At 32.9% G+C, this 13,960-nt stretch overlaps 1 long non-coding RNA gene across 1 annotated transcript; it reads left to right on the plus strand.

Annotated features, from left to right (window-relative positions):
- Positions 1-8,114: 8,114 nt before the first annotated feature.
- Positions 8,115-12,010, plus strand: LOC127705839 (uncharacterized). Its single transcript, XR_007984063.1, has 3 exons — positions 8,115-8,186; positions 9,359-9,462; positions 11,731-12,010. It is a non-coding gene; the product is annotated as an uncharacterized LOC127705839 (long non-coding RNA).
- The last annotated feature ends 1,950 nt before the right edge of the window (positions 12,011-13,960 follow it).

The raw sequence follows: 13,960 nt of genomic DNA on the forward strand, positions 1-13,960 counted from the left end.
ATGTGCTTCGTTTATATGCTTTTTGTGTTTCTTTGTTACATATGACGTGGCTCTGTACTTATACATCCCGTCATTGTGTTGTTGTTCTATGGTAAAAACATTTTGTATTCTTGTCTTTCATTTTTGCTAATATGCTTTGTTTATATGCCCTTTGTGTTTCTTTGTTACATATGACGTGGCTCTGTACTTATGCACCCCGTCATTGTGTTATTGTTCTATGGTAAAACATTTTGTATTCTTGTCTTTCATTTTTGCTAATGTGCTTCGTTTATATGCTTTTTGTGTTTCTTTGTTACATATGACGTGGCTCTGTACTTATACATCCCGTCATTGTGTTATTGTTCTATGATAAAACATTTTGTATTCTTGTCTTTCATTTTTGCTAATGTGCTTTGTCTTTATGCCTTTTGTGTTTCTTTGTTACATATGACGTGGCTCTTTACTTATACATACCGTCAGTGTGTTATTGTGCTATGGTAATTTTTTTTTTTGAATTCTTGTCTTTCATTTTTGCTAATGTGCTTTGTCTGTATGCCTTTTTGTGTTTATTTGCGACTGTCATACAAGTGAGAGGTTAAGCTAGCTTTAAAACCAGGTTTAATCCACAATTTTCTACATAAGAAATTGTCTGTACCAAGTCAGGAGTATAACAGTTGTTATCCATTCGTTTGATGTGTTTGAGCTTTTAATTTTGACATTTGATTGCGGACTTTCCATTTTGAATTTTCCTCGGAGTTCGGTATTTTTGTTATTTTACTTTTTTCATACTTTAAAAGAATATACTATTGGAAGAATGAATGTTATGTGTATTCTATCCAAAAACACACGGTTTAGTTTAAACTTTCAAAATTATTTATCAACGAGACATTTGGTGTTTTTGAGGCTTTTCTATCATAAATTTAATATGGACAATCCAATCAGAACTTGAGTAAGTACAAGGATATAAAGTACGAAGAAGACACATATGTGTAAAAGGTAAAATTTTGATGTGCATGAAATAACTTTTCAATTTCTTTAAAAGAAGATACAATATTACGTAAGTCATTTATTCAAAACATATTAATGGTTTATGTTAGAAGTTTCTTTTGTTATTAGTGAAAGGGGGCTTTGGTTACCGAGTGGTCTAGGTAGTCGAACTACAACTGTATCACTAGCTGTCAACACTGATGTTGTTTGTTTGAATCCCGCAATTGTGAGTTTTCCTACCGAAGGCGCTCCGACTTCTTTCCTCAATAAAAATCGGCCGCTACGAAATTGCATAATAGTGCTGAAAGTAGCGTCAAACACCCATCAATCGACCAATCAATTTATATTGTAAGTGAATGACGTTATTCATCGAGAGTGAGTTTGAATAAATCTTCGAGTTTACATTCTTCTTTCACTTAAAATTTGAATTAATATTAAAGAGCGATCGAAATTCGACTTCTGGAAAGAACGATTCGAAGATTTTTTATAAAAGGTTTCCATACAACGTTTCGAAATGGAATTATTCCAATTTCTACTCTGATAACAACGTTGGTTGACAAGAAAAGTAATTGGTCATTTGATTCTACAAATTAGGAAAGTATGTGTTTAAAATAATTGCTTTAACTTGTACATATGCTCTTGATTACCTTTATAACAGTTATTAACTTGGGATGTCTCGAATGTTTACTTTGAATGACCGTTATTTCTGTGTGATAAATTACAGATTACCATGTAATTATTCACCAGAACACAAAAGGACTGGCAGTTACTGTGAGTTAGTTCAAAGCCAATTAAAATAAAGATGTCAGTAGCGTGTAATTTAGCGGTTGTTGTATTTGGTTTTGTATAGTGTTCGCTCGCTTTCCCGTTGAACTGTTAATATATATATATAAATTATATATCTCACCCCGTAAATCATGGTTCATTGATATTGGAACTTTTGAATAGTTTACATCATGTAAAAGTTTGGATGGTAGGCACTTACGATACGTCAATGATATTTGGTATGCAATTGTGTTAGCATTGGGATATATCATGTCCATGGTCCACGGAGATTATTTGGCTAAGCATCTTCACTCAATTTTTATTTTACTTTGTATGTTTGCATAGTTTACATGCTAACGTTGATTCATTTTGATTCAATACTTACATTATACTATTAAGGTTACATAAAGGGGAGACATATCTCAAAAGTTTATTATAAAATATTTTGTTTATTCAAAATCGGTGGCTTGAGTTTTATAATCCAGTTAATCTATGGATGAAAGGCTGAAGCATCAATACAATTGCAACGGAAGCTACATGAGTGATTTCATGTCAAGAAGTCATCATATTTGGTAGACTAAAAGGCTACTACGTAAACGGGTGTTAGAATAGATGAACTTGGGTTAAAATCATTGTTTTTTTTTTAAATTCAACGCAATTTTGATATTTATGTTTTTGAGGGATCAGATACTTTATTATAATTTAACTCTATTCAAAATATTCGTAACATGACTGTTTGAAGAAAACTGATAACAATTCATTACCAGAAATTAAAATAATTTTGAGACAAAAACTAAGATTTCATCATAAATTCTACGAAAATAGGAAATCGGACTCATATGCAAAATGTAACTCTATTCTAAAGGAGAGGCGAAAGATACCAGAAGGACATTCAAACTCATAAGTCAAAAATAAACTGACAACGCCATGGCTAAAAAGGAAAAAGACCAACAGACAAACAATAGTACACAAAACACAACATAGAAAACTAAAGACAGAGCAACACCTCCCCCCCCCCCCTAAAAAAAAACTTTGGGTGATCTCAGGTGCTCCGAAAGATAACAAGGATGAAAATACAGAAATTGACAAAATGTCATGACCAAACATTACTATTGTGATTTCAAAAATAACATTTTCCCATGAAATATCCGAAAACAGGAAACCGGCAATATTGTCAAGTGCAATCCAAATTAATATTTGTTATTTGTTTGTCAAAATTTTTCTAAATATTTCCTGAATAAGTTGAAAAGTTTAAAATCTCTCATAACAAACAATATGTATGATATATATCTTAGTCAAAAGCTTTCTTTTTCTATGTTTTGTCGTCCATGCAAGGGTTTCCCAACTTGATTCAGTGTTTAAAATAAAACTCATGAAGAATATGTACTTACTTAAATAGTTAATCAAGTAGCATTTCGGTTTTCTAAACGATCCGCATTTCGTAGACAATACGTAGATAGTTGTTATACTTCAATAGAATATTCAAAAATTGGAAGAATAAGGATGTCATGTAAATTCTGTTTTTAGTTAAAATTTAAAAATTATAAATTCACAAGAAATTTACTATCCACTTAACTACAGTCAGAACTTATGTAAGCGCAAGGATATCAAGTATGAAGAAGATACATATGTGTAACAGGGAAACTTTTGATGTGAATGAAATAACTTAATGAAAGGCATAATGGTCTCAGCTTGAATTTTTTGTACAGTAGTTGTCATTTTTTTTTCTGACAGGCATTTTTATTGGTATTATTAGTGATATTGAGGCTTTTTCTATCATAGAATTAATATAGACTATCTCTTACAGTCAGAACTTATGTAAGCGCAAGGATATCAAGTATGAAGAAGACACATATGTGTAACAGGTAAACTTTTGATTTGAATGAAATAACTTAATGAAAGGCATAATGGTCTCAGCTTGAATTTTTTGTACAGTAGTTGTCATTTTTTTTTTCTTACAGGCATTTCTATTTTTTGGATATTTTTTTTACTAATCTTCAATTTCATAATAGATGAATTTATATCAAAAATTACAACACATTTCGAATCTAATAAGTTTTACACATGCATATCATGTACTGTCAAGTGCCCGTTTACCAGTACGTTAACGTATCCGTTTATTTGCGATTTCAACGAAACGTTTAAAGGACACGTTAACGGGTACGTTAAATAACGGGGGCTGTGTGATATAAATGAAAATGAATGGAAACTTAACGGAGATATCAACGGGTCTATGAATTAATGGATGCTTTGTGAATATGCTTCTATTCGTCGTTTCGCTTTAAATATTGTAAGATTGTTGTCTGTTTGATTCAACCCAACAACAACTTTCCGTTATATGAAAGAAATAAACCGGATTTCATCCAGTTTATCGTGCAAAATTTACTGATTTGATAAAAGAAATTGGTCAACAATTTCTTGCTAATGCAACCACAAACTGACATCTGCAATCAATATTTATCTTCTTTTACAAATATATCAAATGTTAACTGATGCATGCATTTTGTTATATACTTTGCAGTTAAGGGGTTAAAAATATTTATATTTTTAAAAAGATAAAGTACATCTCAAGGTTTTGGAAAGATTGATGTCAGTTAAATCAACTATGCTAAACTCTAAGTTTATGGTGAAACAAGCATGTATCAAATACTGCTCAGCATGCAATTGACTGAGTAATAATAAGCAGTTGGTCCAAATCAAGTGTTCCCTTGATTGCATAGGCTTAATAACATTAAAGGTATCAATTTAAAACTTCAATAGATGCGCATTTCCCAATTGCGTATGGTATATTCAGGGCGTTTTGAATAAATAAGAAAACAATAACACGTTTTGTTAAAGGAATATCATGTGATCAATAAGTACGGAAATGGCATTGTATTAAAAATCTAGACATAAATAGGCGTAGAATAAATCGCATCAGAGAATATTTCGTACCAACAATACAAATTTTTCGGACCTAATTACTATTTCAAAAAAAACCAACGACAGACATTATCTGTTAAACAAGCTCTGTTCTTTACCTGTTAATAAATTACATCAAATTTTAAAGGATTGCAACACAATTCCATATTGCAGTCCTAAATATGAAATCGTCCAAAATAATTGCATGTTGTTATTCTAAACTGTTTCCTAAAATTGATCGCCATTAAGATAATAAAAAACATTTTATTAAAATCAAATATGTCAATAAAGGTTTTGATTTTGTAAATATTGCTGGTATTTTTAATGATCATTCCGTTAAAGATCAAATTTCTGGCTATTCTGAAAATACTGAGTTCCCTCTTATCTGTTATCTTTACAAAAAATCAACCCGGAAACATGTGTTTAATTATAGCGAAGTATGTAGAGATGTTAATATAAGTGACAGTACACCTACGTCATGAAATTGCAGTAATTTCGAATACATTTATGGCCTCAGTTCCCATGTTATAACAGGAGACTTTAACATCGTCCATGACCAAGAGTTGAAATTATTCCTCAGTAAAGGATCTAAATATCGCCCCGTCAATTATTAATTGGAATGAGTGTCGTAATATCATCAACGACTCACTCCGTACTTACTGCGCGAAATGGATAAAACGAGAAAAAGCTGACAAAACATCCTTAGATTCTTTTTTAAATTAAGTAATGAACATAGTTGACATTCGTATTAAAGGTGTAATAACACCAAATCATAGTACGTCACATCCGGTTTCATACGAAAATAGGTCGAAAAAATATATTCCCTTGAATTTGACAGTTGTAGGTAATTGATCCTACATTTCATTGCAGTAAAACATTTCTGGGTCATAAACATATATCTTGGGTATTTCAAAGTACCATTATTTTTTTATTTGGGGTTTCTATAGAATATTTTGGAAACTTGAGGTTACATGGTTACTAAAGCTTGTACACAGGTTAAAAAAGGGGGAAAATTTGACTGGTTAACTTCCAGTGATGATTATTTTCTTACATGCAATGAAATGTTATGTGAAATTTTTTCTATAGTACTAAACAGGATAAAACTTTACTCATGCCAAGTATTTCTTTATTTGAAACAAAGATAAATTCTGCACAATTTTTTGAAAAGTGCAAATTTAACAAAGACTAATAGGGGACAATCAATGGTGGTATTACACCTAAACATTGTAAAAAACATTTTACTCCTAGCAACAACCATAATAGCTCTATTTCTCGTATCAAACATAAGGTAAAAGAACAAGGAATTTGTTTTTGTCCCGGCTGATAAGGCTGCCAATAATATCATTATTGTTTGACGTAACTTTTACATTTAGGTTCTGCAAAAGGAAATCACGAATTCACCAACATTCCAACTGACTCTATTTTTGAAAAATCACATCTGTAACAAACGTAAACTTTTAGCTACCTGTTTACAAGCAGAACCAAATACAATGAAAGTTCGAACTATGTACTGGCTTCAGAAGCTGCACAAAACACCTTGTTCGATTCGCTCGTGTATGTAACAACGTATTTGATTTTAACGAAAGAAATCTCTATTACTGAACAATTTTTACACCAGGGTTTTCGATATCATAAACCAGTCAAAACATTTACTAAATTTTATCATCGGTACAAGGACATCATGCGTAAATATAAATCAACATGCAGACATCTTATACGTTCAGGTATTTCACATCCAATCTTTTATGGTAATATTCTATACAAAGCACAAAAATGTCGTCATTCACCTAAAAAGCTAACCAAAGCTTTAAACAGACTTATTCAGAAGGGATATAGTAACGATACTGTTGTCAGGTCATTCAAGATGTCATATTTTGGAAATAATATTGATTCAATCATAGGGTCTTTGCATCGGAAATACACACATTTATTATAAAACCAGTTGTTAGCATGACACGGGTTATGTTCTTCTCATATAATTTATGATGTCATGATACTAAACCCCTAACGGGAGGGATTGTGCTTGGTTTCATATGATGAAGACATAATCTTTCCATCAGTTTAATTGGGGTATGGAGCTGGCATGTCAGTCACTGCTTGTAGTCCTTTGTTAATTTATGTATCATTGTCATTTTGCTCAGTTTCTTTTGTAACCTATTCTGTATCAGACTCGGACTTCTTTTAAACTGAGTTTTACTGTGCGTATTGCTATGCGTTTGTTTATTCTACATTGGCTAGAGGTATAGGGGGAGGGTTTAGATCTCACAAAACATGTTTAACCCTGCCGCATTTTTGCGCCTGTCACAAGTCAGGAGCCTCTGGCCTCTGTTAGTCTTGTATGTTTTTTTTAAATTTTAGTTCATTTATATGTTTTGGAGTTCAGTTTGACGTCCATTTTCACTAAACTAGTACACATTTTTGTTTAGGGTGCCAGCTGAAACCCGCTTCCGGGTGCGGTATTTTCTCGCTATGGTGAAGACCCATTGGTGGCCTTGGGCTGTTTTATGCTCTATGGTCGGGTTTGTTGTCTCTTTGACGCATTCCTCATTTCCATTCTCAATTCTATTTTATAGACCCGAGTTATACTCAGTTGAAACAGTTTTGTGTCTATAAATAGCTACCTTATTGTCTCAAGCCTAACACCCGATTTTAATAAAGTTAACCCCACTGTTGCAACTTATAGTTAGTTTTCGTATTAAAATTAGAAGGTGGTATATTATTGGAGCGCTTCGTCAATAAATTCAAAAAAGGACTGATAGGAAATGAATTTTATTATTTATTTGTCTTTGCAGCGGTAAATATAAACAGTCTCAAAGAAAAATGTACTCTTGAATATGAAGCAAAATCCATCTCAAGCCTAGCCAGAAGATCTATGGCGTAATATAATTTACCATTTCCCTATTTCCCTATTGTTATAGTGTAAACTAAGAGTGACACAAAACTTGAAACTTGATTGGACTCAAGTACAAAATAGGTGGATCAAGTGATTTGTGAAATTAAGAAGTGGCCAAGTATATATAAATTGAGCTAATAACTCATCAAAGATTTTAGGCTTGTTATTTCAGAAGGATTGAAACTTCATTAAGGCTTTTATGTAACCGACAACAGCAACATTTATTTACACCAATCAGGTAATATTTCTTCAAATATTCGAAATTATGAGGACATTTGTGGTTCTTTATTTTTTTCTAAAACAAAATATTTTATTTGTGCATTGTACATGTTTAGATTAACAAACGCAAATAATTCATGCTAGTATTTGATCATAACCGTCCACTTTTCTTTTTGTTTACTAATTGGATGTTAGATAGTAAATCATTATAAGATTACTATGTCTGTTTATATTTCATACAGATGCTTCCTCATTTCTTATTGATACTTATTGTTGTTATTATATTTGTTTGAATTGGGTGCATTTTTTTTTTCTTTTTTCATCTTCTTATATTTCATTTTGTAAATTTTGTTTCTTTGTACAGTTTAAACCACGAGAATGCACATCCTGTCTGTCATTGGTCTCAGTATTTGTCTTGTGTTTATTGGTATTAATATGCAAGGTAAGATATTTTTTCTTTAGATCTGTGTTGTCTAATTAAATATTTTTTATTTTGATGTCTACAATGGCATTTAATCAAATTTCGTCATTTCTAAATAGTTAGAACATTTTCTTTTTCAGATGTTTATGTACTTGTAAATATTTATGGGTTGTCCGATTATAGACAATTTTCAAGCTTATTCATCTCATCAAATTTTCCGACCGTTTTTCATACGTCGAGGGGTAGTTGTTACAGCAATTCGTGCATCTACAAAGAAAAAGTTTCCTAAGGAAGGACGCAACCCCGTCATAAAATTATAAATTGCCCTAAACACGTATTTGTATTGACATACAAGCCTACAAATTATCACGTGTTACTGTAGAACAGTTTACTGCTGGTCGATTTTTCATTAATATTATAAATCAAACGGAAGCATGAGTAGACGTCTTAGATTTATTTGTGTTGTTAGAGACCTGTATCGTAAACGTTTATCAGTCAACTACTTAATTAATGTTAATCAGCAATTGAAATCTTATCAAGATTTCATAAAATGTTCAGTTATTTCGAAAGTAAAATTCAATTAAAATTGTGAGCCGTGTTTTGTGTTTACTCATTACAACAATGTAGATTTGCACATTAACAACCAGACTCGCAAAATACAAGCATAGTATTTCTATGAGTTAAATTAGCATTATACGTGAATAGTTCGTAACATGTTATCTTTGAGGTCTTATGTGTCACTACATGATTATTTTTTTGTTCCATGCAACAAATCATAGTTCAGAGGCAGAATTTTATGTTCTAGTTGCAGGGTTCTTTTCTAAAACAAATCCTAGGACTAGACTTTATCGTAGGCCAGTCTTAAAAAAACTAGTAAAAAGGACTGTTCTGCATGCACCTCAACAAGCATGTACTTGCTCACTTTAACAACGGTCCATTGATGATAGTCGTTTTCATCTACAGAATACATTCTATACATGAAACTCAGGTATATGTAAACAGTTCCACCTTTATAAGTGAAAGTAACTATTGGCAGAAGATTTAGTTAAAAATAATAAATTCGATACTATAGTAGATGTATATCATTCTCAAATTTATAAAACAGTTGTACCAATATAAAATATGAATATGCAACTTTGAAATTAAACTTCGTTCCTATGCTAATATATTGTTTTGTTTATAAAAAAAAACAGTGCAGTAAATATCTATCTGGAATGTTTGAATGATAATTGCAATTTTGGTACAGCAAAGACCCTTATTGATGGAACCAGAAAGGCCGTATCCCAGTACGATTGTGGTAAATATATAAAATCTTAATTATCCTTTGATATACACTGATATGCTACTACTAATGGGCTTCCCGGTGATGTGTCTTATTTGCATATGCTGTATCCATTAATACACAAGACGCAATTTTCGTCTTGCGTACTAATGGATACACCAGATGCAAATGCACATTTGACGGTGTGTTTTAAAGAATTTTAGTATTATGATAACGGATATAATGGACGACACTGATATAACAGTTACAATGTTCTTTGAAGAAGCTCACAGTCTAACGCAATATGAAGACCACTGGGATTCAATCTATTGCAATAGTTAAAAATATAAACAGAAAAATACGCATATAGATCTATTAGAAAAGTTTCGGCAACTACAGGTTTCAAAAAACATAAATTCAACCGAGTTGAAGAAGTTAAATTAGCACCCTGTTTCAGGAAAAAATCGGAAAATATGGGAAAAATCTCAAAAAATCAAAACCAATTTTGCCCATTATGCCATGTTGATTATTTAATCGCAAATCAAGTTTATTGAAATAAAAAAAATATTTTTTATATATATTCAGTCAACTAAATTAGCAAACGGATTCAATTACATTATTGCCAACATAACGTTACCACTGTACACTCTGCGTAGCTTTAAAATGTCTTGCGTACCATGTTGATATGTTCTGTAAGAACTCGCCTCTCCGTCTTTTGACCTCCTAATAAAAACGATTAAGGCCGCTTGAACTATTAGATCAGTGATAAATTAGTTCCATATAAATTACTAGCATCCATAAACTATTTTAGAAATATTCGACGTCTGTTAAAACAGGTACAACTAAATAGTGGAGTGTCCCCTTAAGGCGCCCCTTGTTTAAAAGATATACCAATTTGAACTCGGACCCTAAATTCCTTTTTTACTGTCTGTCAGTATTATGTATTCTATATTCTTTATTGAATATTTGTCAAGGTGCCGACCCCAAAATGGATCTTGGGAGTTTTGTCAAATTTTCAAAGAATGAATGTCATGGCTTGTTATCATCTAGTTTAGTAGTTTATGCAAACTTAGCTGTCATTTCAGCATTTCATTGACAGCGCGATTTCTGTCTTAGTACAAAGCAAAATCACAAAAATACTGAACTCCGAGGAAAATTCAAAAAGGAAAGTCCCCAATCAAATGGCAAAATCAAAAAAACAAACACATCAAACGAATGGATAACAACTGTCATATTCCTGACTTGGTACAGGCATTTTCTTATGTAGAAAATAGTGGATTAAACCTGGTTTTAAAGCTAGCTAAACATCCGACTTGTATGACAGTCGCATCAAATTCCATTATATTGACAACTATGTGTGAACAAAACAAACAGACACAATGGGTAAACATGTCACAAATAAGGGTACAAAAACTGGGGGTGATCTCAGGTGCTCCGGAAGGGTAAGCAGATCCTGCTCCACATGTGGCACCCGTCGTGTTGCTCATGTTATTACAATGCCGGTAAATAGTCTATTTTGGTAGGTCACATTCGTGAAAAGGGAACGGGATTGTAGTTACGACATAGGGAACATATCCGATATCATCTTTGAAACGGATATTCCATAACGGTCAACCAAATCGTGATGGAGTCCCTAAAATTTACGAAGTGATGATTTCAACTGCTATTTTTGGAACTCTTTATTTAGAAATGAAAAGGTCACAATTGGGAAGCTGAAATCATCTCTTAGAACGTTTTTGCTACGATGCTAAGGTCATCATCTTTCTAATAATCATTACTTCAGTACCTCCTCCAGGTCGCTGTCGCTGCTTGAAGACTGACAGTCCATTAATTTATCATCTGTATAGTAGTAAGGTCAGTACTTCAGAGAAGTACAACTGGGTCGCTGTCGCTGCTTGTGGATTGTTTGTCCCTAAGTTTTTATCATCTTTCTAGTAGTAAAATATCCAGTACTACCACTTGGTTGCTGTTGCTACTGTCAGTCTTTATGGTATCAAATACGATAAATTAGTACTGCAGGACTACCACACGGCTGCTAATTCATTGAACAATGCTTTGAATGTGATTTCAGAAATAGTTGTGTAATCCTCATTTCAAATTGTTTTCATACATTGACGTTTTATAAAATTGTCATAGTATGAACACTTTTACAACAGAATTTGATGTTCGTTTTTTGTTTTGTTTTTTTTTTGGAGGGAGGGGTACAATACGAGTTTACATTCAACAAGTAATTAACAATTCAATATTTAACTGTTTTATATTCAAAAGTTACAGATGTTTTATATAAGTTGTTTTTCTTTGCAGGAGCCGGAAGTATTCTTGTCAACCTGACTGTCATTGGTTTAGGACTTACATTTTATATGCTTGTTTAGATGCCGCATTTTAGTACATCCATATGAACAAGTCTGAAGATACATGTACTTATTTCCAAAAACTGTATAGGATTTAAGTTTTTCGCCTTAATCTAATTCACTTTAACACATTTGCACTGCTTGTAAGGATTGAACAAATGTGCAAAATCTTATTTGGACACTTGCATACTTTTTTGGTTTAATTTGTAATTAATAAATTTATTTTACAATTATGATGATTTTCTTACAACGGTTATTATAAATTCTGAAATATGAATATCTCAAACCCGTTTGCACTCTTAGTTTTAACATTTTTATTGTACTACTTCCTAGAAGTTAGTACGTTTTGTATATATAACCATGGATTTGCCCGTCTGATGAACCTTTCATCCCATTTTTCTATCCGCTACTGCTCCTTAACTGCGAGACAGAATTTTGACACTTTCGCAGAAACATAACATGGACTTTGTTAAATTCCAAGATCGGTAACTTAACTCCTTAACTTAATTTAATAAAGACTCAATTATTTCTCAGTGTCGGTGTGCACCTCGGGCTCTTATTTGGTTTTTTACGACGATGGTATAGAAGTAAGGTCATCTTTAGATTTCCCCCGTCCGACACAAGACCCCTGTTGGAATGGGGGCGTTCATTTAGTTGTGCGGGATGTACAAATACGTAGCCATGTGCAGTGCAATTTGAAAGTACCTCGCCCTCTTCACGTTTAGGAACCTTTGCATTCTCTCTCATGCGTCCATAAGTGGCCTGTTTCAGGGGAAATATTCTACCCCTATCCAAAAAAACTCATTTTCTGATGTCAAGTTCAAACTGCCTTGTGGAAAACGTCTTCTTTTAATTGTTAGAGATTGTCGTTCTAAATATTCATAAAATATTTCCATTTGGTGTTAAAAACATTCAGTTAATTAATATTTTGCTTTTTTAAATAGAATTAATTTTTAGGTTTAAATTCAGGTATTTTTTTAAAAATTTTGTTACAAAAACTGCGACTGGATAGTTTTAGCAACATTAAACAATCACTTTTAAAATACGTTGTGTTCAGAGCAAATTGCAAAGAATTCCGCTTAAGCCGGTGCTAGGGGCCGTCTTAAACTTGAGGTGAGAGTTTTTTTGTTCCATGTTGAGGCCTTACTGTGACTTTGAGATGACGAACAGCAATAAAAGCGCTTCTCCTTTGCTTTTTGCGTGTTTTTTTGTTGTACATGTACTAATTTTGTGTCATTGAAGGATACTCCATATCTTTTGTTTTTCTATTATCATATTTTATCACATAAAGAGTTTCGAGTGGTTGGATTCTTCTGTTAAACATAACAGATCCTTTGAAGTTGTGTCATTGGAGATGCATGTCCACTGGTAGGTGGTTAATCAGTTTGTTCATTCAGTCACCACTGGTATATGTAGAACTCACAAACTGGGATTTCTTTGGTCTGCACACTGCGCATGTTCCACCCGATCATCCGTTGCTATATATAACTTCAAAGCGAATCTTCGTCTCTGCATTCCTGGTACATTTCAGTCAAAAGATTGTCATTTTATGTTAAGAAATGGACGTTGAAGATATCTCATACAATGAAACTACTGCGAACAGAAGAAATCACTTTCTGCTTCCGCAACGGTCTATTACTGATCACTGGAAAGGCAGACTGTGGTAAGACGAAGCCAAGCCAAGAGAACACCAATTTTGTGTGTTTCTTCCAACTAGATGCCAAGCACATTCACTGCGACCATTGTTTGGATATTTGAGGACTTCACGCGATCACTTGAGGTCTTAATCTTAAGGTTTGTCACCATTGATCACACTAGCACCAAAAGAAATGTAAAATACAGATGCAAAAACTCCTATGCCCCTGAACCAAATCCAGGGCCATGTACACCAAAATATCCGTGTGGAACATGCAAACCTGTGGTCACATGGAAAACTGAAGCTGTTTGCTGTGACAGCTATGGACAGTGATATCACATCAACTGCCAACAAATAAATCACTCCATGTATGAAATATTAGGACATAGTAACATCTCGTGGGAATGCATCAACTGTGGCATGTCAAATTTCTCCACAACCTTTTTCAATACCACTATTGAGACATCAAACAGTTATTCAAAATTAGACATAAGCAATGAGCCTACTGGTGTGGAAAACATTGGTCCACCTAATTTCACATCCTCAC

This window comes from Mytilus californianus, unplaced genomic scaffold, assembly GCF_021869535.1.
Source record: "Mytilus californianus isolate M0D057914Y unplaced genomic scaffold, xbMytCali1.0.p SCAF_6, whole genome shotgun sequence".
Taxonomy (NCBI): domain Eukaryota; kingdom Metazoa; phylum Mollusca; class Bivalvia; order Mytilida; family Mytilidae; genus Mytilus; species Mytilus californianus.